Source organism: Oncorhynchus tshawytscha, unplaced genomic scaffold, assembly GCF_018296145.1.
Source record: "Oncorhynchus tshawytscha isolate Ot180627B unplaced genomic scaffold, Otsh_v2.0 Un_contig_8682_pilon_pilon, whole genome shotgun sequence".
NCBI classification, from domain to species: Eukaryota; Metazoa; Chordata; class Actinopteri; order Salmoniformes; family Salmonidae; genus Oncorhynchus; species Oncorhynchus tshawytscha.
Window position 1 is genome coordinate 23337 of NW_024608767.1, and position 24371 is coordinate 47707.

The 24371-nt window shown below is 49.6% G+C and overlaps 1 pseudogene; it reads right to left on the bottom strand.

The window, feature by feature from the left end:
* Positions 1–9280: 9280 nt before the first annotated feature.
* On the bottom strand, positions 9281–24235 carry LOC121843799 (annotated as a pseudogene).
* Between the last annotated feature and the right edge of the window lie 136 nt (positions 24236–24371).

Consider the following 24371-nt stretch of genomic DNA (forward strand, 5'->3'; position numbering starts at 1 on the left):
GTCTAACTCAGTCCCTGATTAGAGGGGAACCACCCACATGGTGTCCCAGGGCTAACTCAGTCCCTGATTAGAGGGGAACCACCCACATGGTGTCCCAGGTCTAACTCAGTCCCTGATTAGAGGGGAACCACCCACATGGTGTCCCAGGGCTAACTCAGTCCCTGATTAGAGGGGAACCACCCACATGGTGTCCCAGGAACTAACTCAGTCCCTGATTAGAGGGGAACCACCCACATGGTGTCCCAGGGGCTAACCCAGTCCCTGATTAGAGGGGAACCACCCACAGGGTGTCCCAGGTCTAACTCAGTCCCTGATTAGAGGACAACAACCCACTTGGTGTTCCAGGTCTAACTCAGTCCCTGATGAGAGGGGAACCACCCACATGGTGTTCCAGGTCTAACTCAGTCCCTGATGAGAGGGGAACCACCCACATGGTGTTCCAGGTCTAACTCAGTCCCTGATTAGAGGGGAACCACCCACATGGTGTTCCAGGTCTAACTCAGTCCCTGATTAGAGGGGAACCACCCACAGGGTATCCCAGATCTAACTCAGTCCCTGACGAGAGGGGAACCACCCACATGGTGTCCCAGGTCTAACTAAGTCCCTGATTAGAGAGGAACCACCCACATGGTGTCCCAGGTCTAACTCAGTCCCTGATTAGAGGGGAACCACCCACATGGTGTCCCAGGTCTAACTCAGTCCCTGATTAGAGGGGAACCACCCACATGGTGTCCCAGGGCTAACTCAGTCCCTGATTAGAGGGGAACCACCCACATGGTGTCCCAGGGCTAACTCAGTCCCTGATTAGAGGGGAACCACCCACATGGTGTCCCAGGGCTAACTCAGTCCCTGATTAGAGGGGAACCACCCACAGGGTGTCCCAGGTCTAACTCAGTCCCTGATTAGAGGACAACAACCCACTTGGTGTTCCAGGTCTAACTCAGTCCCTGATGAGAGGGGAACCACCCACATGGTGTTCCAGGTCTAACTCAGTCCCTGATGAGAGGGGAACCACCCACATGGTGTTCCAGGTCTAACTCAGTCCCTGATTAGGGGAACCACCCACATGGTGGAACCAGTCCCTGATTAGAGGGGAACCACCCACAGGGTATCCCAGATCTAACTCAGTCCCTGATTAGAGGGGAACCACCCACATGGTGTCCCAGGTCTAACTCAGTCCCTGATTAGAGGGGAACCACCCACATGGTGTCCCAGGGCTAACTCAGTCCCTGATTAGGGGACCACCCACATGGTGTCCCAGGTCTAACTCAGTCCCTGATGAGAGGGGAACCACCCACATGGTGTTCCAGGTCTAACTCAGTCCCTGATGAGAGGGGAACCACCCACATGGTGTTCCAGGTCTAACTCAGTCCCTGATTAGAGGGGAACCACCCACATGGTGTCCCAGGTCTAACTCAGTCCCTGATTAGAGGGGAACCACCCACATGGTGTCCCAGGTCTAACTCAGTCCCTGATTAGAGGGGAACCACCCACATGGGAACCACCCACAGGGTGTCCCAGGTCTAACTCAGTCCCTGATTAGAGGGGAACCACCCACATGGTGTCCCAGGGCTAACTCAGTCCCTGATTAGAGGGGAACCACCCACATGGTGTCCCAGGGCTAACTCAGTCCCTGATTAGAGGGGAACCACCCACATGGTGTCCCAGGGCTAACCCAGTCCCTGATTAGAGGGGACCCACCCACATGGTGTCCCAGGTCTAACTCAGTCCCTGATTAGAGGACAACAACCCACTTGGTGTTCCAGGTCTAACTCAGTCCCTGATGAGTGGGGAACCACCCACATGGTGTTCCAGGTCTAACTCAGTCCCTGACGAGAGGGGAACCACCCACATGGTGTCCCAGGTCTAACTAAGTCCCTGATTAGAGGGGAACCACCCACATGGTGTCCCAGGTCTAACACAGTCCCTGATTAGAGGGGAACCACCCACATGGTGTCCCAGATCTAACTCAGTCCCTGATTAGAGGGGAACCACCCACATGGTGTCCCAGGTCTAAGTCCCTGATTAGGGGAACCACCCACATGGTGTCCCAGATCTAACTCAGTCCCTGATTAGAGGGGAACCACCCACATGGTGTCCCAGGTCTAACTCAGTCCCTGATTAGAGGGGAACCACCCACATGGTGTTCCAGGTCTAACTCAGTCCCCGATTATAGGGGAACCACCCACATGGTGTCCCAGGTCTAACTAAGTCCCCGATTAGAGGGGAACCACCCACATGGTGTCCCAGATCTAACTCAGTCCCTGATTAGAGGGGAACCACCCACATGGTGTCCCAGATCTAACTCAGTCCCTGATTAGAGGGGAACCACCCACATGGTGTCCCAGGTCTAACTCAGTCCCTGATTAGAGGGGAACCACCCACATGGTGTTCCAGGTCTAACTCAGTCCCTGATTAGAGGGGAACCACCCACAGGGTATCCCAGTCTAACTCAGTCCCTGACGAGAGGGGAACCACCCACATGGTGTCCCAGGTCTAACTCAGTCCCTGATTAGAGGGAACCACCCACATGGTGTCCCAGGGCTAACTCAGTCCCTGATTAGAGGGGAACCACCCACAGGGTGTCCCAGGTCTAACTCAGTCCCTGATTAGAGGGGAACCACCCACATGGTGTCCCAGGGCTAACTCAGTCCCTGATTAGAGGGGAACCACCCACATGGTGTCCCAGGGCTAACTCAGTCCCTGATTAGAGGGGAACCACCCACATGGTGTCCCAGGGCTAACCCAGTCCCTGATTAGAGGGGACCCACCCACATGGTGTCCCAGGTCTAACTCAGTCCCTGATTAGAGGACAACAACCCACTTGGTGTTCCAGGTCTAACCAGTCCCTGGTGAGAGGGGAACCACCCACATGGTGTTCCAGGTCTAACTCAGTCCCTGATGAGAGGGGAACCACCCACATGGTGTTCCAGGTCTAACTCAGTCCCTGATTAGAGGGGAACCACCCACATGGTGTTCCCAGGTCTAACTCAGTCCCTGATTAGAGGGGAACCACCCACAGGGTGTCCCAGGTCTAACTCAGTCCCTGATTAGAGGGGAACCACCCACATGGTGTCCCAGGTCTAACTCAGTCCCTGATTAGAGGGGAACCACCCATATGGTGTCCCAGGGCTAACTCAGTCCCTGATTAGAGGGGAACCACCCACAGGGTGTCCCAGGTCTAACTCAGTCCCTGATTAGAGGGGAACCACCCACATGGTGTCCCAGGTCTAACTCAGTCCCTGATGAGAGGGGAACCACCCACATGGTGTTCCAGGTCTAACTCAGTCCCTGATTAGAGGGGAACCACCCACATGGTGTCCCAGGTCTAACTCAGTCCCTGATTAGAGGGGAACCACCCACATGGTGTCCCAGGTCTAACTCAGTCCCTGATTAGAGGGGAACCACCCACAGGGTGTCCCAGGTCTAACTCAGTCCCTGATTAGAGGGGAACCACCCACATGGTGTCCCAGGGCTAACTCAGTCCCTGATTAGAGGGGAACCACCCACATGGTGTCCCAGGGCTAACTCAGTCCCTGATTAGAGGGGAACCACCCACAGGGTGTCCCAGGTCTAACTCAGTCCCTGATTAGAGGGGAACCACCCACATGGTGTCCCAGGTCTAACTCAGTCCCTGATTAGAGGACAACAACCCACTTGGTGTTCCAGGTCTAACTCAGTCCCTGATGAGGGGAACCACCCACATGGTGTTCCAGGTCTAACTCAGTCCCTGATTAGAGGGGAACCACCCACATGGTGTCCCAGGTCTAACTAAGTCCCTTAGAGGGGAACCACCCACATGGTGTCCCAGGTCTAACACAGTCCCTGATTAGAGGGGAACCACCCACATGGTGTCCCAGATCTAACTCAGTCCCTGATTAGAGGGGAACCACCCACATGGTGTCCCAGGTCTAAGTCCCTGATTAGAGGGGAACCACCCACATGGTGTCCCAGATCTAACTCAGTCCCTGATTAGAGGGGAACCACCCACATGGTGTCCCAGGTCTAACTCAGTCCCTGATTAGAGGGGAACCACCCACATGGTGTCCCAGGTCTAACTCAGTCCCCGGAGGGGAACCACCCACATGGTGTCCCAGGTCTAACTAAGAAGATTAGAGGGGAACCACCCACATGGTGTCCCAGATCTAACTCAGTCCCTGATTAGAGGGGAACCACCCACATGGTGTCCCAGATCTAACTCAGTCCCTGATTAGAGGGGAACCACCCACATGGTGTCCCAGGTCTAACTCAGTCCCTGATTAGAGGGGAACCACTCACATGGTGTCCCAGGTCTAACTCAGTCCCTGATTAGAGGGGAACCACCCACATGGTGTCCCAGGTCTAACTCAGTCCCTGATTAGAGGGGAACCACCCACATGGTGTCCCAGGTCTAACTCAGTCCCTGATTAGAGGGGAACCACCCACATGGTGTCCCAGGTCTAACACAGTCCCTGATTAGAGGGGAACCACCCACATGGTGTCCCAGATCTAACGCAGTCCCTGATTAGAGGGGAACCACCCACAGGGTGTCCCAGGTCTAAGTCCCTGATTAGAGGGGAACCACCCACATGGTGTCCCAGGTCTAACTCAGTCCCTGATTAGAGGGGAACCACCCACAGGGTGTCCCAGGTCTAAGTCCCTGATTAGAGGGGAACCACCCACATGGTGTCCCAGGGATGGGTAACTCCCATCTCCCTAATTAGATGGGGAACCACCCAATGGTGTCCCAGGTCTAGGGGGACTGAGTCCCTTTATCTCAGGGAACCATCTCCCATCTCCAAACAGAAGATGTAGGGGGACTGAGTCTTTATCTCAGGGATGGGTATCTCCCATCTCCCTAACAGGGATGTAGGGGGACTGAGTCTTTATCTCAGGGGGGTATCTCCCATCTCCCAAACAGAAGATGTAGGGGGACTGAGTCTTTATCTCAGGGATGGGTATCTCCCATCTCCCTAACAGAAGATGTAGGGGGACTGAGTCTTTATCTCAGGGATGGGTATCTCCCATCTCCCTAACAGAAGATGTAGGGGGACTGAGTCTTTATCTCAGGGATGGGTATCTCCCATCTCCCAAACAGAAGATGTAGGGGGACTGAGTCTTTATCTCAGGGATGGGTATCTCCCATCTCCCAAACAGAAGATGTAGGGGGACTGAGTCTTTATCTCAGGGATGGGTATCTCCCATCTCCCTAACAGAAGATGTAGGGGGACTGAGTCTTTATCTCAGGGATGGGTATCTCCCATCTCCCTAACAGAGATGTAGGGGGACTGAGTCTTTATCTCAGGGATGGGTATCTCCCATCTCCCAAACAGAAGATGTAGGGGGACTGAGTCTTTATCTCAGGGATGGGTATCTCCCATCTCCCTAACAGAGGATGTAGGGGGGGACTGAGTCGTTATCTCAGGGATGGGTATCTCCCATCTCCCAAACAGAAGATGTAGGGGGGACTGAGTCTTTATCTCAGGGATGGGTATCTCCCATCTCCCAAACAGAGGATGTAAGGGGGACTGAGTCTTTATCTCAGGGATGGGTATCTCCCATCTCCCTAACAGAAGATGTAGGGGGGGACTGAGTCTTTATGTCAGGGATGGGTATCTCCCATCTCCCTAACAGAAGATGTAGGGGGACTGAGTCTTTATCTCAGGGATGGGTATCTCCCATCTCCCTAACAGGGGGGGGACTGAGTCTTTATCTCAGGGATGGGTATCTCCCATCTCCCAAACAGAGGATGTAAGGGGGACTGAGTCTTTATCTCAGGGATGGGTATCTCCCATCTCCCAAACAGAGGATGTAAGTGGGACTGAGTCTTTATCTCAGGGATGGGTATCTCCCAAACAGAAGATGTAGGGGGGACTGAGTCTTTATCTCAGGGATGGTTATCTCCCATCTCCCAAACAGAGGATGTAAGGGGGACTGAGTCTTTATCTCAGGGATGGGTATCTCCCATCTCCCAAACAGAGGATGTAAGGGGGACTGAGTCTTTATCTCAGGGATGGGTATCTCCCATCTCCCAAACAGAAGATGTAGGGAGGACTGAGTCTTTATCTCAGGGATGGGTATCTCCCATCTCCCAAACAGAGGATGTAAGGGGGACTGAGTCTTTATCTCAGGGATGGGTATCTCCCATCTCCCAAACAGAGGATGTAAGGGGGACTGAGTCTTTATCTCAGGGATGGGTATCTCCCATCTCCCAAACAGAGGATGTAAGGGGGACTGAGTCTTTATCTCAGGGACGGGTATCTCCCAAACAGAAGATGTAAGAGTCTTTATCTCAGGGATGGGTATCTCCGAAACAGAAGATGTAAGAGTCTTTATCTCAGGGATGGGTATCTCCCAAACAGAAGATGTAAGAGTCTTTATCTCAGGGATGGGTATCTCCCATCTCCCTAACAGAGATGTAGGGGGACTGAGTCTTTATCTCAGGGACGGGTATTTTTTTATATTTTAAACTTTATTTAACTAGGCAAGTCAGTTAAGAACACATTCTTATTTTCAATGAAGGCCTAGGAACAGTGGGTTAACTGCCTGTTCAGGGGCAGAACGACAGATTTGTACCTTGTCAGCTCAGGGGTTTGAACTTGCAACCTTCCGGTTACTAGTCCAACGCTCTAACCACTAGGCTACCCTGTCGCCCCAAACCCTGTATCTCCCAAACAGAAAATGTAAGAGTCTTTATCTCAGGGATGGGTATCTCCCAAACAGAAGATGTAGGGGGCTGAGTCTTTATCTCAGGGATGGGTATCTCCCAAACAGAAGATGTAGGGGGCTGAGTCTTTATCTCATGGATGGGTAACTCCCAAACAGAAGATGTAAGAGTCTTTATCTCATGGATGGGTAACTCCCAAACAGAAGATGTAGGGGGCTGAGTCTTTATCTCAGGGATGGGTATCTCCAGTCCTCTGGGGCCTGATTAGTGTCACACTTCTCCTCCAGTTCATTACTACACCCGACTCAATCAATCAACCAATCTTGATCTTCAGGTTGGAATGCAATTATATAAACACAACATGACACAATTTCAAAGATTTTCCTGAGTTACAGTTCATAGAAGGAAATCAGTCAATTGAAATAAATAAATTAGGCCCTAATATATGGATTTCACATGACTAGGCAATGGGTGAGGTAAAGGCCCACACTTGGGAGTCAGGCCAGGCAAATCAGAATGAGTTTCGCCCCACAAAATGGCTTTAATACAGACAGAAATACTCCTCAGCACCACCCCTCCTCCGCAGACAATCCCGCAGGTGAAGAAGCCAGATGTGGAGGTCCTGGGCTGGTGTAGTTACACTGGTCTGTGGTAGTGAAGCCAGATGTGGAGGTCCTGGGCTGGCGTGGTCACACGTGGTCTGTGGTAGTGAGGCCGGTTAGACGTACTGCCAAATTCTATAAAATGATGTTGGATGTGGATTACGGTAGAGAAATTAACATTACATTATCTGGCAACAGTTTTGGTGGACATTCCTGCAGTCAGCATGTCAATTGCACGCTCCATCAACTTGCGGTTGGCGGTGTGTTGTGTGAAAAAAACAGCATATTTTTGAGCGGCCTTTTAAATTGCCCCCCAGCACAAGGTGCACCTGTGTAACAATCATGCTGTTTAATCAGCTTCTCGATATTCCTTAACTGTCAGGTAGATTAGCAAATGAGAAATGCTCACGAACAGGGATGTAAAAACAAATTTGTGCACAAAATTTGAAATAATGTTTGTGCGTATGGAAAATGGCTGGGATTTTTTATTTCAGCTGATGAAACATGGGACCAACACTCTACATGATGTGTCTGCAAGGAGACTGTCAGTGTCCCAAATGGCGCCCTATATAGCATACATCTGTAGACCAGAGCCCCAAGGGACCTTAATCAAAGGAGTCCACTGGGGAATATGGAGCCATTTGGGATTTCCTAGGAGGTTGCATGACGTCTCTCACAGGTCCCGATAAACACTTGTTAAACAGCGAAAACATTACACCCTAAACAACAGGGGACATATTCAGTAAGGTGCCAGGACTCCCCTGGTTAGTCTACAGACCCCACCCTACAGAACCCCTGGCTAGTCTACAGACCCCACCCTACAGAACCCCTGGCTAGTCTACAGACCCCACCCTACAGATCAGAATCCCTGGCTAGTCTACAGTGGCTACAAACCCCCTGGCTAGTCTACAGCGGCTACAGACCCCACCCTACAGAACAGACCCCTGGCTAGTCTACAGCGGCTACAGACCCCACCCTACAGAACAGACCCCCTGGCTAGTCTACAGCGGCTACAGACCCCACCCTACAGAACCACTGGCTAGTCTACAGACCGCACCCTACAGAACAGAACCCCTGGCTAGTCTACAGACCCAACCCTACAGAACAGAACCCCTGGCTAGTCTACAGCGGCTACAAACCCCGCTCTACAGAGACAATCTCCTGTCCCGATTGGCTAAAACCTGGATCACCCTCTCTCCCTCGCAGCTGCCGGTTTGGTCAGACACTCAGACTGTTTGCTTTGATTGGTCGGTTGAATAAGGTAACCTTGGGTGAAAGGTTAGGATTCAGGAATTTATTGATCGGGACGTTGGGTCACAAGCGACGGGCTGGGGAAGATGGGAGTGACTGATAAAACTTCACAGAAGCTCAAAGTCCTTTCTGTCCTGCAGGAGGCTCTGTGTGTATAATACAACTGTGTGTGTGTATAATACAACTGTGTGTGTGTATAATACAACTGTGTGTGTGTATAATACAACTGTGTGTGTGTATAATACAACTGTGTGTGTGTATAATACAACTGTGTGTGTGTGTATAATACAACTGTGTGTGTGTGTGTGTATAATACAACTCTGTGTGTGTGTGTGTGTGTGTGTGTATAATACAACTGTGTGTGTGTGTGTACGTTTCTAAACCCCCATAGCCACAGTAAGTACATAAGATCCTTCTAAATGTTTCTATGTGGGCTGTGAATACATAAAACAGAATGGTTACAAGCACACACACCTTTCCCTCTGCCTCAGAATGTGTTGAGATCAAGGGGATGTGTTTAGGCATCATTACTTAGACCATCAACAGTTGCAATCCAGACAGAACAAGTAGGACATCAGAAATCCTCCAACCAGAATGGAGAACCTGGACATTTGACAGCCCTAAACCTATCCAACCCTTTCAGTGTGTAGTTGTTTCTGGAATGGGCCGGAGACATCAGGAACCAGAGAACGGAGGGGTGAAGGGAGGAGAGGCACGTCCATATTATCAGTCCAGTTTGGTTTCCTTCCAGGAGGGGGTGGGAGGGAGGGGGAGAGAAGAGGGGGGGGGGATACGGACGGTTGGTAGGTCTTAGCTTCCGTAGTGCATAGTGTTGCTAGGCATCGCCATGGGAGACGACATGGAGATGGAAGGCCCGCCCATGGTGAACTGGCTGTTGTTGATTGGGTATTGAGGACTGTTGCCGGGCCCCGATTGTCCAGTTGTCACCCCTGAGGAAGAGAGAAAACAGGAAGTGAATTGCGGACTTCAAAGAGCAGCTCGGGGCAGTTTCCCAGACCCAGATAAAACCTAGTGCTGGACTAGGAAGCACTTTATATCTAAAATAAATCAAACATTATAACAACTAAATGTCAGACCATACACTAACTGAACTGTGGACAAGACTACAACATTAGCAACAGTAAACAGCTGTAGCTCTGTAACCATGGCGACACACTCACTCACCCTGGCCCACGCCTGTACTCATGATAGACCCAACTCTAGAAGATGTATGGTTCACTACCCCTGTGTTCACTGCCCACACACACACACACACACACACACACGTGCAAGTGCGCGCACACACACACACACACACACACACACACACAGAGAGGAGATAATTTATAAAATTGGCAAATTTTATTTGGAACAAGAAAACACAACAAAACTAGTATACAAAAAGGTCAGTTACAGATACAGCTGGAGTCCAACACATAGATAAGCAACTGACATTACACACAGTCAGGGTTTCAACATCCCAGTAACTTTCACAACCTTTCCACAAATCCTGGTAGGACGAATAACGGATTTCCAGGAATATTCTAACTGGAATTTCTGGAAAACTTGGGGAACATCTCCAGTATGTTGTAACCCGATACAGCAGAGGTTCCAATGTAACACTGGAACGTCTAGACTACTGCTGGGTTTCTACCTGATTATTCATTACACACACCTGGTCTCCCAGGTGGAAATCAGTCCCTGATTAGAAGGGATTCATTTTTAAAAAGCAGTGAAACTGGCTTATGAGATTCAGATTTGAATTTGAGGGCTATACAGAACAGAAAGGAGGGTAGGGATTGGTCAGTCACACACACACAGCGTACCGAGAGGGATGAGATTGTTGTGGGACACGGTGGAGCCCCCGCCACCGATGACCGTACTGAGGTCATACACGGCAGGCATCCCTCCTGATAGACAGAGAGACACATTAACAACAGGAAAGACACTTCTGTATTCACCTGTCTGCGTGTGCATAGATCTATATGTGTGTGTGTGTGTGTGTGTGTGTGTGTGTGTGTGTGTATAGATCTATATGTGTGTGTGTGTGTGTGTGTAGTAGATTATAGTGTGTGTGTGTGTGTGTGTAGTGTGTGTGTGTGTGTGTATAGTGTGTGTGTGTGTGTGTATAGATCCTATTAATGCAGTGTGTGTGTGTGTGTGTGTGTGTGTATAGTAGTACCTGATTAATGCAGTGTGTGTGTGTGTGTGTGTGTGTGTAGTACCTATGTGTGTGTGTGTGTGTATAGATCTATATGTGTGTGTGTGTGTGTGTATAGATCTATATGTGTGTGTGTGTGTGTAGTACCTGATTAATGCAGTGTGTGTGTGTGTGTGTGTGTGTGTATAGATCTATATGTGTGTGTGTGTGTGTGTAGTACCTGATTAATCTATGTGTGTGTGTGTGTGTGTGTAGTACCTGATTAATGCAGTGTGTGTGTGTGTGTGTGTGTGTGTGTACCTGATTAATGCAGTGTGTGTGTGTGTGTGTATATGTGTGTGGTGTGTGTAGTACCTGATTAATGCAGTGTGTGTGTGTGTGTGTGTGTGTGTGTATAGATCTATAGTGTGTGTGTGTGTGTGTGTAGTACCTGATTAATGTGTGTGTGTGTGTGTGTGTGTGTGTGTGTGTATAGATCTATATGTGTGTGTGTGTGTGTGTGTGTGATAGATCTATATGTGTGTGGTGTGTGTAGTACCTGATTAATGCAGTGTGTGTGTGTGTGTGTGTGTGTGTGTGTGTATAGATCTATAGTGTGTGTGTGTGTGTGTATGATTAATGCCGTGTGTGTATAGATCTTATGTGTGTGTGTGTATAGATCTATATGTGTGTGGTGTGTGTAGTACCTGATTAATGCCGTGTGTGTATAGATCTATATGTGTGTGTGTGTGTGTGTGTGTGTGTACCCTGGTTCATGTTGTAGACTCCTCCATTGCTCCACATGTTCTCTGAGGGGGAGGAGTAGTGAGAGCCTGGGGGCGGGGCTGACGTGCTGCCTGTGTACCTGCGGAACACACAATCAACCAATCAGAGGGAGGCAAGCTCAGGGACAGTAGGTCATATACAGAGGACTTTAACGTGTCTAGCAGGGAAAGAGGTTTGAGACCACGATAAAGAGGATAGATAGCAGATAAATAACAGCTTTAGGAACAACAGAAGGGATAGAAAGTGAAAGAGAAGGAAGGAGAGAGAGGGAGGAAGCAGAATTGTAAAAGGAAAGAGAAAACAAGGAAATGGTAAAATGTCCATGCTGTGCTGACCTGAAGAAATGACAGAAAGAGAGAGAGGAGAGAAGAGGGGTAGAGAGAGAGAGAGAGAAGAGAAGAGGGGTAGAGAGAGAGAGAGGAGAGAAGAGACGAGGGGTAGAGAGAGAGAGAGAGAGAAGAGGAGGGGTAGAGAGAGAGAGGAGAGAGAGAGAGGGGAGAGAGAGAGGAGAGAAGGGACGAGGGGAGAGAGAGAGAGGAGAGAGAGAGAGGGGTAGAGAGAGAGAGAGAGGAGAGAGAGAGAGGGGTAGAGAGAGAGAGAGGAGAGAAGAGAGAGGGGTAGAGAGAGAGAGAGGAGAGAAGAGAGAGGGGTAGAGAGAGAGAGAGGAGAGAGAGAGAGGGGAGAGAGAGAGAGAGAGAGAGAGAGAGAGAGAAGAGGGGGGTAGAGAGAGAGAGAGAGGAGAGAAGAGAGAGGGGAGAGAGAGAGAGAGAGAAGAGGGGGGAGAGAGAGAGGAGAGAGAGAGGGGTAGAGAGAGAGAAGAGGGGTAGAGAGAGAGAGAGAGGAGAGAGAGAGGGGTAGAGGGGAGAGAGAGAGAGAGAGAGAGAGGGGAGAGAGAGAGAGAGAGAGAGGGGAGAGAGAGAGAGAGGAGAGAGAGGGGAGAGAGAGAGAGAGGAGAGAAGAGGGGTAGAGAGAGAGAGAGGAGAGAGAGGGGAGAGAGAGAGAGAGGAGAGAAGGGGTAGAGAGAGAGAGAGAGGAGAGAAGAGGGGTAGAGAGAGAGAGAGGAGAGAGAGGGGTAGAGAGAGAGGAGAGAAGAGGGGTAGAGAGAGAGAGAGAGGAGAGAGAGGGTAGAGAGAGAGGAGAGAGAGAGGGGAGAGAGAGAGAGGAGAGAAGAGGGGTAGAGAGAGAGAGAGAGAGAGACAGAGGGGTAGAGGGGAGAGAGAGGAGAGAAGAGGGGTAGAGAGAGAGAGAGAGAGAGGGGAGAGGAGAGACAGAGAGAGAGAGAGAGAGAGAGAGAGGGGAGAGAGAGAGAGAGGAGAGAAGAGGGGTAGAGAGAGAGAGGAGAGACGAGGGGTAGAGAGAGAGAGAGGAGAGAGAGGGGTAGAGAAGAGGGGTAGAGGGGTAGAGAGAGAGAGGAGAGAAGAGGGGTAGAGAAGAGGGGTAGAGAGTGCCTCTGACCTGAAGAAGGGGTTCTTGAGATCCAGCAGGTTGCTAGACTTGCTTCCTGTCTGGTCCACCTGGGCCACCATACTTATGTCATAGCTCTGTCTGGGAGCACAGGTCAGATGAATCCTTTAAGGGGCTACCTTGGCAGGTGTGTGTGTGTTCAGTGTGGTAGTCACCTGTTTAGGTGTGCAGGTGGGTGTGACCTGTTTAGGTGTGCAGGTGGGTGTGACCTGTTTAGGTGTGTGAGTGGTAAAGTTACCCGGGGGTGTGTGTGTGACCTGTTTAGGTGTGTGAGTGGTAAAGTTACCCGGGGGTGTGTGTGTGACCTGTTTAGGTGTGTGAGTGGTAAAGTTACCCAGGGGTGTGTGTGTGACCTGTTTAGGTGTGTGTGTGACCTGTTTAGGTGTGTGTGTGTGACCTGTTTAGGTGTGTGTGTGTGTGTGACCTGTTTAGGTGTGTGTGTGTGTGTGACCTGTTTAGGTGTGTGAGTGGTAAAGTTACCCGGAGGTGTGTGTGTGTGTGTGTCCCACCTCTTGTTAGCGATGAGTGTTGCAGTGCCAGACAGGGTGTCTCCTGCCTTGGTGAAGAGAGGGGACTGGAGCAGACAGCGGACCTGGTACCAGTGGGTCAGAGGCTCCGTAGGAGAGGTGGAGAGCCACACTGTTACCCTGGACACACAGTTAGATAAACACACAGTTAGATGGACCCACACACACACAGTTAGATAAACACACAGATGCACACACACACAGACAGTTACAGTGGGGCAAAAAAGTATTTAGTCAGCCACCAATTGTGCAAGTTCTCCCACTTAAAAAGATGAGAGGCCTGGGATTTTTGCTCACCGTTCTTGTGATCATTTTGACCCCACGGGGTGAGATCTTGCGTGGAGCCCCAGATCGAGGGAGATTATCAGTGGTCTTGTATGTCTTCCATTTCCTAATAATTGCTCCCACAGTTGATTTCTTCAAACCAAGCTGCTTACCTATTGCAGATTCAGTCTTCCCAGCCTGGTGCAGGTCTCCCATTTTGTTTCTGGTGTCCTTTGACAGCTCTTTGGTCTTGGCCATAGTGGAGTTTGGAGTGTGACTGTTTGAGGTTGTGGACAGGTGTCTTTTATACTGATAACAAGTTCAAACAGGTGCCATTAATACAGGTAAAGTGGAGGACAGAGGAGCCTCTTAAAGAAGAAGTTACAGGTCTGTGAGAGCCAGAAATCTTGCTTGTTTGTAGGTGACCAAATACTTATTTTCCACCATAATTTGCAAATAAATTCATTAAAAATCCTACAATGTGATTTTCTGGATTTTTCCCCTCATTTTGTCTGTCATAGTTGAAGTGTACCTATGATGAAAATTACAGGCCTCTCTCATCTTTTTAAGTGGGAGAACTTGCACAATTGGTGGCTGACTAAATACTTTTTTGCCCCACTGTAGATGGACAAACACAAAAGATGAAGGAAAGCAGGTCAATCAAGACTGACAGGAGTTTACACAACACACACAGGGGACTCACGCTGAGCCGATGAAAGCCACGTCAAACCAGAAGGCCAGACCATGGACCAGACCTGACGTCATCATGTGGAACTTAAAGGGAATCTCCATCCTGAGAGAGGGGAGAGAAAGAGGAGAGAGAAAGAGGAGAGAGGGGAGAGAAAGAGGAGAGAGAGGGGAGAGAAAGAGGAGAGAGGGGAGAGAAAGAGGAGAGAGAAAGAGGGAGAGAGAGAGAGAAAGAGAGAAAGAGAAAGAGGAGAGAGAGAGAGGAGAGAAAGAGGAGAGAGAGGGAGAGAAAGAGGAGAGAGGAGAGCTGATCTAGGAGAGAAAGAGGAGTCCAGAGAGAAAAAGAGGATCCTGGATCAGCATTCCTACTCCAAGTCTCTTTCTGAAGAAAGAGAGAGAGAGGGGAGAGAGAGGAAAGGGGAGAGAGGGAGAAAGGAGGAGAAAGAGGAGAGAGGGAGAGCTCTCTAAATAGGACAGGCCCCAGAAGAGGGAGAGAGAGGGAGAGAGGAGAGGGGAGAAAGAGATGGAGAAGTTTAAGTGGACTAAACTCTCAGCAGTAACCTCAGTCACCACAACCCTCAGACTAAACACAACATCAGGCCCTGGATTCATAACCAGTCTCAGAGTGCTGATCTAGGATCAGCCCCCCTGTCCATTCATTATCATCTAAAAATAGGCTAAATTTATCCTGGATCAGCATTCCTACTCCAAGTCTCTTTCTGAAGAAGGAGAGCTCTCTAAATACTACAGGCCCCAGAAGGAGAGCTCTCTAAATACTACAGGCCCCAGAGGGAGAGCTCTCTAAATACTACAGGCCCCAGAAGGAGAGCTCTCTAAATACTACAGGCCCCAGAATGAGAGAGGGGGCGATGGACTCACCTGTGCAGATCCCCCTCTTTTGCGTCCAGGAAGTTGACAGTGTATTTGACAGACTTGGACATGAGGATACGGATATCAAAGGTGTCCTGAGAGAGAGAGAGATCATTACATTTCTCTATTAGATTGATAGAGATATACAGTTGAAGTCGGAAGTTAACATACACTTAGGTCGGAGTCATTAAAACTAGTTTTTCGACCACTCCGCAAATTTCTTGTTAATAAACTATAGTTTTGGGAAGTCGATTAGGACATATACTTTGCGCATAACACAAGTCATTTTTACAACAATGGTTTACAGACAGATTATTTCACTTATAATTCACTGTATCACAATACCAGTGGGTCAGAAGTTTACAAACACTAAGTTGACTGTGCCTTTAAACAGCTTGGACAATTCCAGAAAATTATGTCATGGCTTTAGAAGCTTCTGATAGGCTAATTGACATCATTTGAGTCAATTCGAGGTGCACCTGTGGATGTATTTCAGGGCCTACCTTCAAACTAAATTCCTCTTTGCTTGACATCATGGGAAAATCAGAAGAAATCAGCCAAGACCTCAGAAAACAATATGTAGACCTGCACAAGTCTGGTTCATCGTTGGGAGCAATTTCCAAACACCTGAAAGTACCAGGTTCATCTGTACAAACAATAGTGGGCAGGTATAAACACCATGGGACCACGCAGCTGTCATACCGCTCAGGAAGGAGACGTGTTCTGTCTCCTAGAGATGAACGTACTTTAGTGCGAAAAGTGCAAATCAATCCCAGAACAACAGCAAAGGACCTTGTGAAGACGATGGAGGAAACAGGTACAAAAGTATCTATATCCACAGTAAAACGAGTCCTATATCGACATAACCTGAAAGGCCGCTCAGCAAGGAAGCCACTGCTCCAAAACCCCCATAAAAAAAGCCAGACTACGGTTTGCAACTGCACACGGGGACAAAGATCGTACTTTTTGGAGAAATGTTCTCTGGTCTGATGAAACAAAAATAGAACTGTTTGGCCAAAATGACCATCGTTATGTTTTGAGGAGAAAGGGGGAGGCTTGCAAGCTGAAGAACACCATCCCAACCGTGAAGCACGGGGGTGGCAGCATGATGTAGTGGGAGTGCTTTGCTGCAGGAGGGACTGGTGTACTTCACAAAATAGATGGCATCATGAGGATGGAAGTTATGTGGATATATTGAAGCAACATCAAGAAATCAGCCAGGAAGTTAAAACTGGGTCGCAAATGGGTCTTCCAAATGGACAATGACCCCAAGCATACTTCAGAAGTTGTGGCAAAATGGCTTAAGGACAACAAAGTCAAGGTATTGGAGTGGCCATCACAACGACCTAACCTCAATCCTATAGAAAATGTGTGGGCAGAACTGAAAAAGTGTGTGCGAGCAAGGAGGCCTACAAACCTGACTCAGTTACACCAGCTCTGTCAGGAGGAATGGGCCAAAACATTTGACCCAAGTTAAACAATTTAAAGGCAATGCTACCAAGTACTAATTGAGTATATGTAAACTTCTGACCCACTGGGAATGTGATGAAAGAAATAAAAGCTGAAAGAGTGATTTAACATTTCACATTCTTAAAATAAAGTGGTGATCCTAACTGACCTAAGGCAGGGAATTTTACTAGGATTAAATGTCAGGAATTGTGAAAATGTATTTGGCTAAGGTGTATGTAAACTTCTGACTTCAACTGTATGTATATAGTTTTTTTATTTTGATAATTGTTCTGAGTGACTTGGCTTCAGCAACATTCACCTTGTCAATCATGCCATTAAAGCATACTGATTTAGAGAGAGGAGGGGAGAGAGAACCTACTAGAATATAGAGAGAGAGAGGAGGGGAGAGAGAACCTACTAGAATATAGAGAGAGAGAGGAGGGGAGAGAGAACCTACTAGAATATATAGAGAGAGGAGGGGAGCGAGAACCGACTAGAATAGAGAGAGAGAACCTACTAGGAGAGAGAGGAGAGAGAACTAGAATATAGAGAGAGAGAGGAACCTAATAGAATAGGGAGAAGCGAGAGACCGACTAGAATATAGAGAGAGAGGAGGGGAGAGAGAACCTACTAGAAATAGAGAGGAGGGGAGAGAGAACCGACTAGAATATAGAGAGAGAGGAGGGGAGAGAGAACCTAATAGAGAGAGAGGAGGAGAGAGAACCGACTAGAATAGAGAGAGAGAGGAGGGGAGAGAGAACTACTAGACTAGAATAGAGAGAGAGAGGAGGGGAGAGAGAACCTACTAGAATAGAGAGAGAGAGGAGGGGAGAGAGAACCTACTAGGAGAGAGAGGAGGGGAAGAGAACCGACTAGAATAGAGAGAGAGAGAGGAGGGGAGAGAGAACCGACTAGAATAAGAGAGAGAGGAGGGGAGAGAGAACCTAACTAGAATAGAGAGAGAGAGGAGGGGAGAGAGAACCGACTAGAATAGAGAGAGAGGAGGAGGGGAGAGAGAACTAGAATAGAGAGAGAGAGAGGAGGGGAGAGAGAACCGACTAGAATAGAGAGAGAGAGAGGAGGGGAGAGAGAACCTAATAGAATAGAGAGAGAGAGAGGAGGGGAGCGAGAACCTACTAGAATAGAGAGAGGAGGGGAGAGAGAGAACCTAATAGAAGAGAGGAGAGAGGAGAGGGGAGAGAGAACCTACTAGAATAGAGAGAGAGAGGAGGGGAGAGAGAACCTACTAGAATAGAGAGAGAGGAGGGGAGAGAGAACCTACTAGAATAGAGAGAGAGGAGGGGAGAGAGAACCTACTAGAATAGAGAGAGAGGAGGGGAGAGAGAACCTACTAGAATAGAGAGAGAGGAGGGGAGAGAGAACCTAATAGAATAGAGAGAGGAGGGGAGAGAGAACCTACTAGAATAGAGAGAGAGAGGAGGGGAGAGAGAACCTAATAGAATAGAGAGGAGGGGAGAGAGAACCTAATAGAATAGAGAGAGAGGAGAGAGAACCTAATAGAAGAGAGAGAGAGGTTGGGAGAGAGAACCTAATAGAATAGAGAGAGGAGAGAGAGAACCAGGTAGAGAGAGGGGAGAGAGAACCTAATAGAATAGAGAGAGGAGGGGAGAGAACCTAATAGAATAGAGAGGGGAGAGAGAACCTACTAGAATAGGGAGAGAGAACCTACTAGGAGGGGAGAGAACCTAATAGAATAGAGAGAGAGGAGAGAGAACCTAATAGAAGAGAGAGTGCATCAAAGCTGGGACTGAGAGACTGAAAAACAGCTTCTATCTCAAGGCCATCAGGGAGAGAGAACCTAATAGAATAGAGAGAGAGAACCTAATAGAATAGAGAGAGAGGAGAGAGAACCTAATAGAATAGAGAGAGAGGAGAGGAGAACCAGGTGTGTGTGGGGGGGGGAAGAGTCTCACCACAATGGGTTGTCTGAAATACTCGTCTACTGCAGCTTCTCTCAGTGATGACAGATCAACACCATGGAACGATGGCTGATACCTGACAACCAGAGAGACCGTGGGAAGTGGCTTTAGTTAGTTGACGTAGTGACAATTACATATGTTTCTATAGTTGTAACTAAGGTCTGGTGAATCCCCCCCTCTCCACTTTCCAGGTAAAAATGAAGCTTTAATATTATAGTAAGTAAAGTGAAAGGATATTCACCAGAAGTTGCATAAGTAAGAGTTGGACTGTAGCTTGTTAAATGAAGGTAAAAAGTAAAGTGAAAGGATATTCACCAGAAGTTGGCCTTGGTGAACTGTTCCATGTATAACTGTTCGTCTGTGAAGGGAGCCAGGTGGACGTCACCTAGAGTGGGGAACATGTTACCTAGGAGAGGAGAGAGGGTTAGGGCTGTCGGCAACACCTCTATACACCTGTTTACTCATTCCATTTCCTCATCCCCCTCTTTCTTTCCTTCCATATCTCCTGTTCTCCATCTTACCGTTGGGCTGTATCCCTCCCTCTCTCATCCATCACTTCCTCTATCCCACCCTTCCTCATCCATCACCCCCTCCCTCTCTCATCCCCTCCATCACTTCCTGTATCCCTCCCTCTCTCATCCCCTCCATCACTTCCTCTCCCTCCCTCTGTCATCCACCACTTCATCCATTCCTCCCTTCTCCATCACGTCCTCTATCCCTCCCTCATCAATCACCTCCTCCCTCTCTCTCTCAGCTTTAACAACTCCCCAGCACGTAGGAAGCTCCCCAGCACGTAGGAAGCTCCCAGCATTCTCTCTAACTTCCTCTCTGTTTACATTCCATTTCCTCATCCCGCTATTTCTTTCCTTCCATATCTCCTGTTCTCCATCTCCATCCATCTTACCGTTGGGCTGTATCCCACCCTCTCTCATCCATCCATCCATCCCTTCCGCCCTCATCCATCCCTTCCGCCCTCATCCATCCCTTCCTCTATACCTCCCAACTATTCTCGTCCATCCATCTCTCCCTCATCGATCACCTCCTCCCTCTCTCTCAGCTTTAACAACTTCTTGGCATGTAGGAAGCTCCCCAGCATTCTCTCTAACTTCCTCTCTCCGTCCCTCCTCCATCCCCCCTCCTCCATCCCTCCCTCCTCCATCCCTCCCTCCTCCATCCCTCCATCCCTCCCTCCATCCCTCCTCCATCCATCCTCTCCTCCATCCATCCCTCCCCCTCCCCTCCCTCCTCCTCCCTCCCTGTCCATCCATCCCCCTCCTCCATCCCTCCATCCCTCCCTCCATCCCTCCCTCCCCCTCCTCACCGTTGGGTTTGAGGAACTTCTTGGCGTGTAGGTAACTCTCCAGCATTCTCTCTAACTTCCTCTCTCTGTCCATCCATCCATCACCCCTCCATCCTCCCTCCCTCCCTCCCTCCTCACCGTTGGGTTTGAGGAACTTCTTGGCGTGTAGGTAACTCTCCAGCATTCTCTCGTTGAAGAGCATGTATCCCATGGGTTCAGAGATGATGATGTCCACCTGCTCTGGTAGAGAGATCTCCTCCACCTTCCCTGCTATCACCACCACACGATCCCCCATTCCGTTGGAGTTTACCAGCACCTACACACACACACACACACACACGGGATTAGAGTGTGTATGTGAGATAGAGGCGTCCTCGACCACGCGTTCTCAGTGTAGTCTAATTAACAACAACTTCATCACTAAGAATCACCACAATAATATATCACAGCAAAATAAACTAACCCACACTCATACTGTCAGTGTGGTGGTGGTCAGTGGTGGGCGGTGGTCAGTGTGGGCGGTGGTCAGTGTGGGCGGTGGTCAGTGTGGGCGGTGGTCAGTGTGGTAGGTGGTCAGGTTGGTGGTGGTCAGGTTGGTGGTGGTCAGGTTGGTAGGGTGGTCAGGTGGTGGTCAGTGTGGTGGGCGGTTCAGTGTGGGCGGTCAGTGGGCGGTGGTCAGGCGGTAGGTGGTCAGTGTGGTAGGCGGTCAGTGTGGTAGGTGGTCAGGTGGTCAGTGTGGTAGGTGGTCAGTGTGGTAGGCGGTCAGTGTGGTAGGCGGTCAGTGTGGTGGTCAGGTTGGTGGTGGTCGGTGGTGGTCAGTGGTCAGTGTGGGCGGTGGGTGGTCAGGTGGTCAGGTTGGTGGGCGGTCAGGTGGTGTGGTAGGCGGTCAGTGTGGTCAGGCGGTTAGTGTTGGTGGTGGTAGGCGGTCAGTGTGGTAGGCGGTCAGGTTGGTGGTGGTCAGGTTGGTGGTCAGTGTGGTGTGGTCACGGTGGTCAGTGTGGCGGCGGTGTCAGGTTGGTGGTGGTGGGCAGTGTGGTAGGTGGGTAGGTGGTCAGTGTGGTAGGCGGCGGTCAGTGTGGTAGGCGGCGGTCAGTGTGGTAGGCGGCGGTCAGTGTGGTCAGGTGGTGGTCAGTGTGGTAGGTGGCGGTCAGTGTGGTAGGTGGTGTGGTAGGTGGTGGTCAGTGTGGTAGGTGGTCAGGTGGTGGTGGTGGTCAGTGTCAGGTAGGTGGTGGTCAGTGTGGTAGGTGGTGGTCAGTGTGGCGGTCAGTGTGGTAGGTGGTCAGTGGTGGTCAGGTGGTGGTGGTCAGTGTGGTGGTCAGTGTGGTGGTGGTGGTCAGTGTCAGTGTGGTAGGTGGTGGTCGGTGGTCAGTGGCGGTGGTCAGTGTGGTAGGCGGTGGTCAGGGTGGTGTCGGTAGGCGGTGGTCAGTGCGGTGGCGGTGGTCAGTGCGGTCAGGCGGTGGTCAGTGCGGTAGGCGGTGGTCAGGCGGCGGCGGTCAGTGCGGTAGGCGGTGGTCAGTGCGGTCAGGCGGTGGTAGGTCGGTGCGGTAGGCGGCGGTCAGTGCGGTAGGCGGTGGTCAGTGCGGTAGGCGGTGGTCAGTGCGGTAGGCGGTGGTCAGTGCGGTAGGCGGTGGTCAGTGCGGTAGGCGGTGGTCAGTGCGGTAGGCGGTGGTCAGTGCGGTAGGCGGTGGTCAGTGCGGTAGGCGGTGGTCAGTGCGGTCAGGCGGTGGTCAGTGCGGTAGGCGGTGGTCAGTGCGGTAGGCGGTGGTCAGTGCAGCGGTGGTCAGTGTGTGTTACCTCTGCGTGCTGGGCCATGGTGCTAGCCTCCACAGCGTAGACCTTCCTGGCTCCGGCCTGCGCCGCAAAGAACGACAGAATACCTGAACCACAGCCCACATCTAACACCACCTAGAGAGAAGGGGAGGGAGGAAGAGGAATCACAGATCATTGGATTGGCAGCACACATAAATCAGTCACTGTGTGTCTGTGTTTGTGTGTGGTACCTTGTCCTTAAAGTCACCGTGGTTCTGAAGGATGGCACGTTGGTAGGTTCCGGTCCGAACATAGTCCTGCATCATGTTCTGCTGCTGAGAGAGATAGCCATAGAACTGGAGGGAGAGGAGGGTCAAAGGGCAGAAGGCAAAGGTCATTCAGAGGCCAATCAGTCAAAGTTCAGCAGTTCTCTCCAATGTCTTTTAGACTTGATAACGCTGTGTGCGTCTCTGTGTGCGTCTCTGTGTGCGTCTCTGTGTGCGTCTCTGTGTGCGTCTCTGTGTGCGTCTCTGTGTGCGTCTCTGTGTGCGTCTCTGTGTGCGTCTCTGTGTGCGTCTCTGTGTGCGTCTCTGTGTGCGGTGATAAATAACATTGGTGGGTGAACTGATTTCTGGTCACGGTGGAAAAAGCAGCACTTCCTGTTCTTTCAATGCATTTTTCAGCAAAAGGTGTGAAAACTGTTGGGCCTAAAAAAAAAGGTGTGAAAACTGTTGGGCCTAAAAAAAAGGTGTGAAAACTGTTGGGCCTAAAAAAAAGGTGTGTAAACTATGTCTACTTGCGTTACCCCTCCTACACCACCGTGTGAGAGTTGGATTAGATGGAACTGCAGGAAATGCCTTGCCAGTGCAGGTGTGTGTGTGTGTGTGTGTGTGTGTGTGTGTGTGTGTGTCCCACCTGAAAGTATTGCACGGCAGAGGACTCTTCTGTCCTGTCACTGAAGACGGAGTGTTCTGCATTGTGGCCCGGCAACTCTTCAGAATGTTATAGAAGGAAGTAAACACACACACACACACACACACACACACACACACACACAGAAACAGACTTTACATCACCACCGATGAGGCAATCACTGCACAACTTTTGTAAAACATTCACACAGCCCACCTGCAGGTGTGGAGAACTGTAGCAGGACACTGTTGCAGCCCAGTGTGATGATGAATGACTGTTTCCCCACACGACTGCACTCCGTTTCCCTGGACAACGAACACTTGAAGACTGATGTCTCATCGCCTGTTGACAAACCACCAGAGACAGGTAAGAAAGCCACACACACAATATTTCCAAAGTAGAATTAAACCAACTTTTCAAAGTACTGGTAGGGAGTGAAAATGTCTCTATCAGTGCTTCACCTGAAGCATCCGCAGAAGCATGTAAACAGGTGCAAGCTCCTGGCAAGCACACATGCTTCTATTTTCATCCTGCTTCAGTGGAGACATTTTAACACACTAGTACTTTGAAAAGTTGACTTAATTACACTTTTTTGTATTGTCTCATTCCTACACGTAATGGACCAACCGCACGGGTAAAGTAAATTAAAATATATTTTTTTATTCAACATTCTGGCTGGCAGAGGTCGAGAGAGTTAATTAATAACTTTCCTGATCACAACGATTCAATTATCGCCCAACATCAAATTGAATGAGATTCACCGTCGGGTTTCCAGGCTAACTGACGTTACTCTACAATGAAAGATGTGAAGCTACAGGACAAAGCCACCAAGATGTACAGGCAACACCAAGCCTCAAACTTAGCATGCTAGTTACCTAGCCATCTCATAACGTTAACAAAGATGCTATTTTATATGTGTACAGTATCAATATTCTGATAATAACCACACAATTTCTACGACATCAACATTAGTTCACTTTGGAAAAACACATTTTTTTGGGGTGAACTTGTGCTATCCCGACGCACCGGCCCATCACAGTGAAATGCTACCTGGTTAGCAAGATGCTAAAGTCGGTTAGCCGCCGCTTTACCGATTGATTCTCCGTAGCATCGTGAAGGGTTCTCCGGTTGCCACAAGGCAGGAAGCGCTAGCTAACTAGCGGATAATCAATACCCCGGGAGCTGGTTATAGCAGCTACTTACTATTGGAGAGATTTAGGAGAGCCGTGTCTGGGGTGCTTTTAACCTCCAACCTCAGGGGCTGTTGCTCGGAGTGTCGCTGGATCTCTCCGTTCGCGTCCCCGATGGACCGCAACCGCACACAGGGAAACACCGACACCGCCATCTTTGCTACTTGACTTTGCTTCGTCGGTTCAGACTTCACGATCAAGCAAACTACGGCGCTGCTCGCTACTGCCACCCACAGTCAGTCGGGGCATGACAGAAGCTGCATCTTGTGAAACACCAAGGCTATCTGTCCTTGTTTCTCAAACCTGGTGGATATAGGGTAGTCCAATAATGTGTGTGTATATATATATCTCTCCATTAAAAGGTTTGCGGTCACTTAGCAATGTTCTTCAAAGAAAAGCTTCTTTTTTTTTGCCCATTAAAATAACATGAATTGATCAGAAATACAGTGTAGACATTGTTAATGTTGTAAATGACTATTGTAGCTGGAAACGGCAGATTTATGGAATATCTACAGAGGCGTACAGAGGCCCATTATCAGCAACCATCACTCCTGTGTTCCAATGGCACTGGTTGTGTTAGCTAATCCAAGTTGG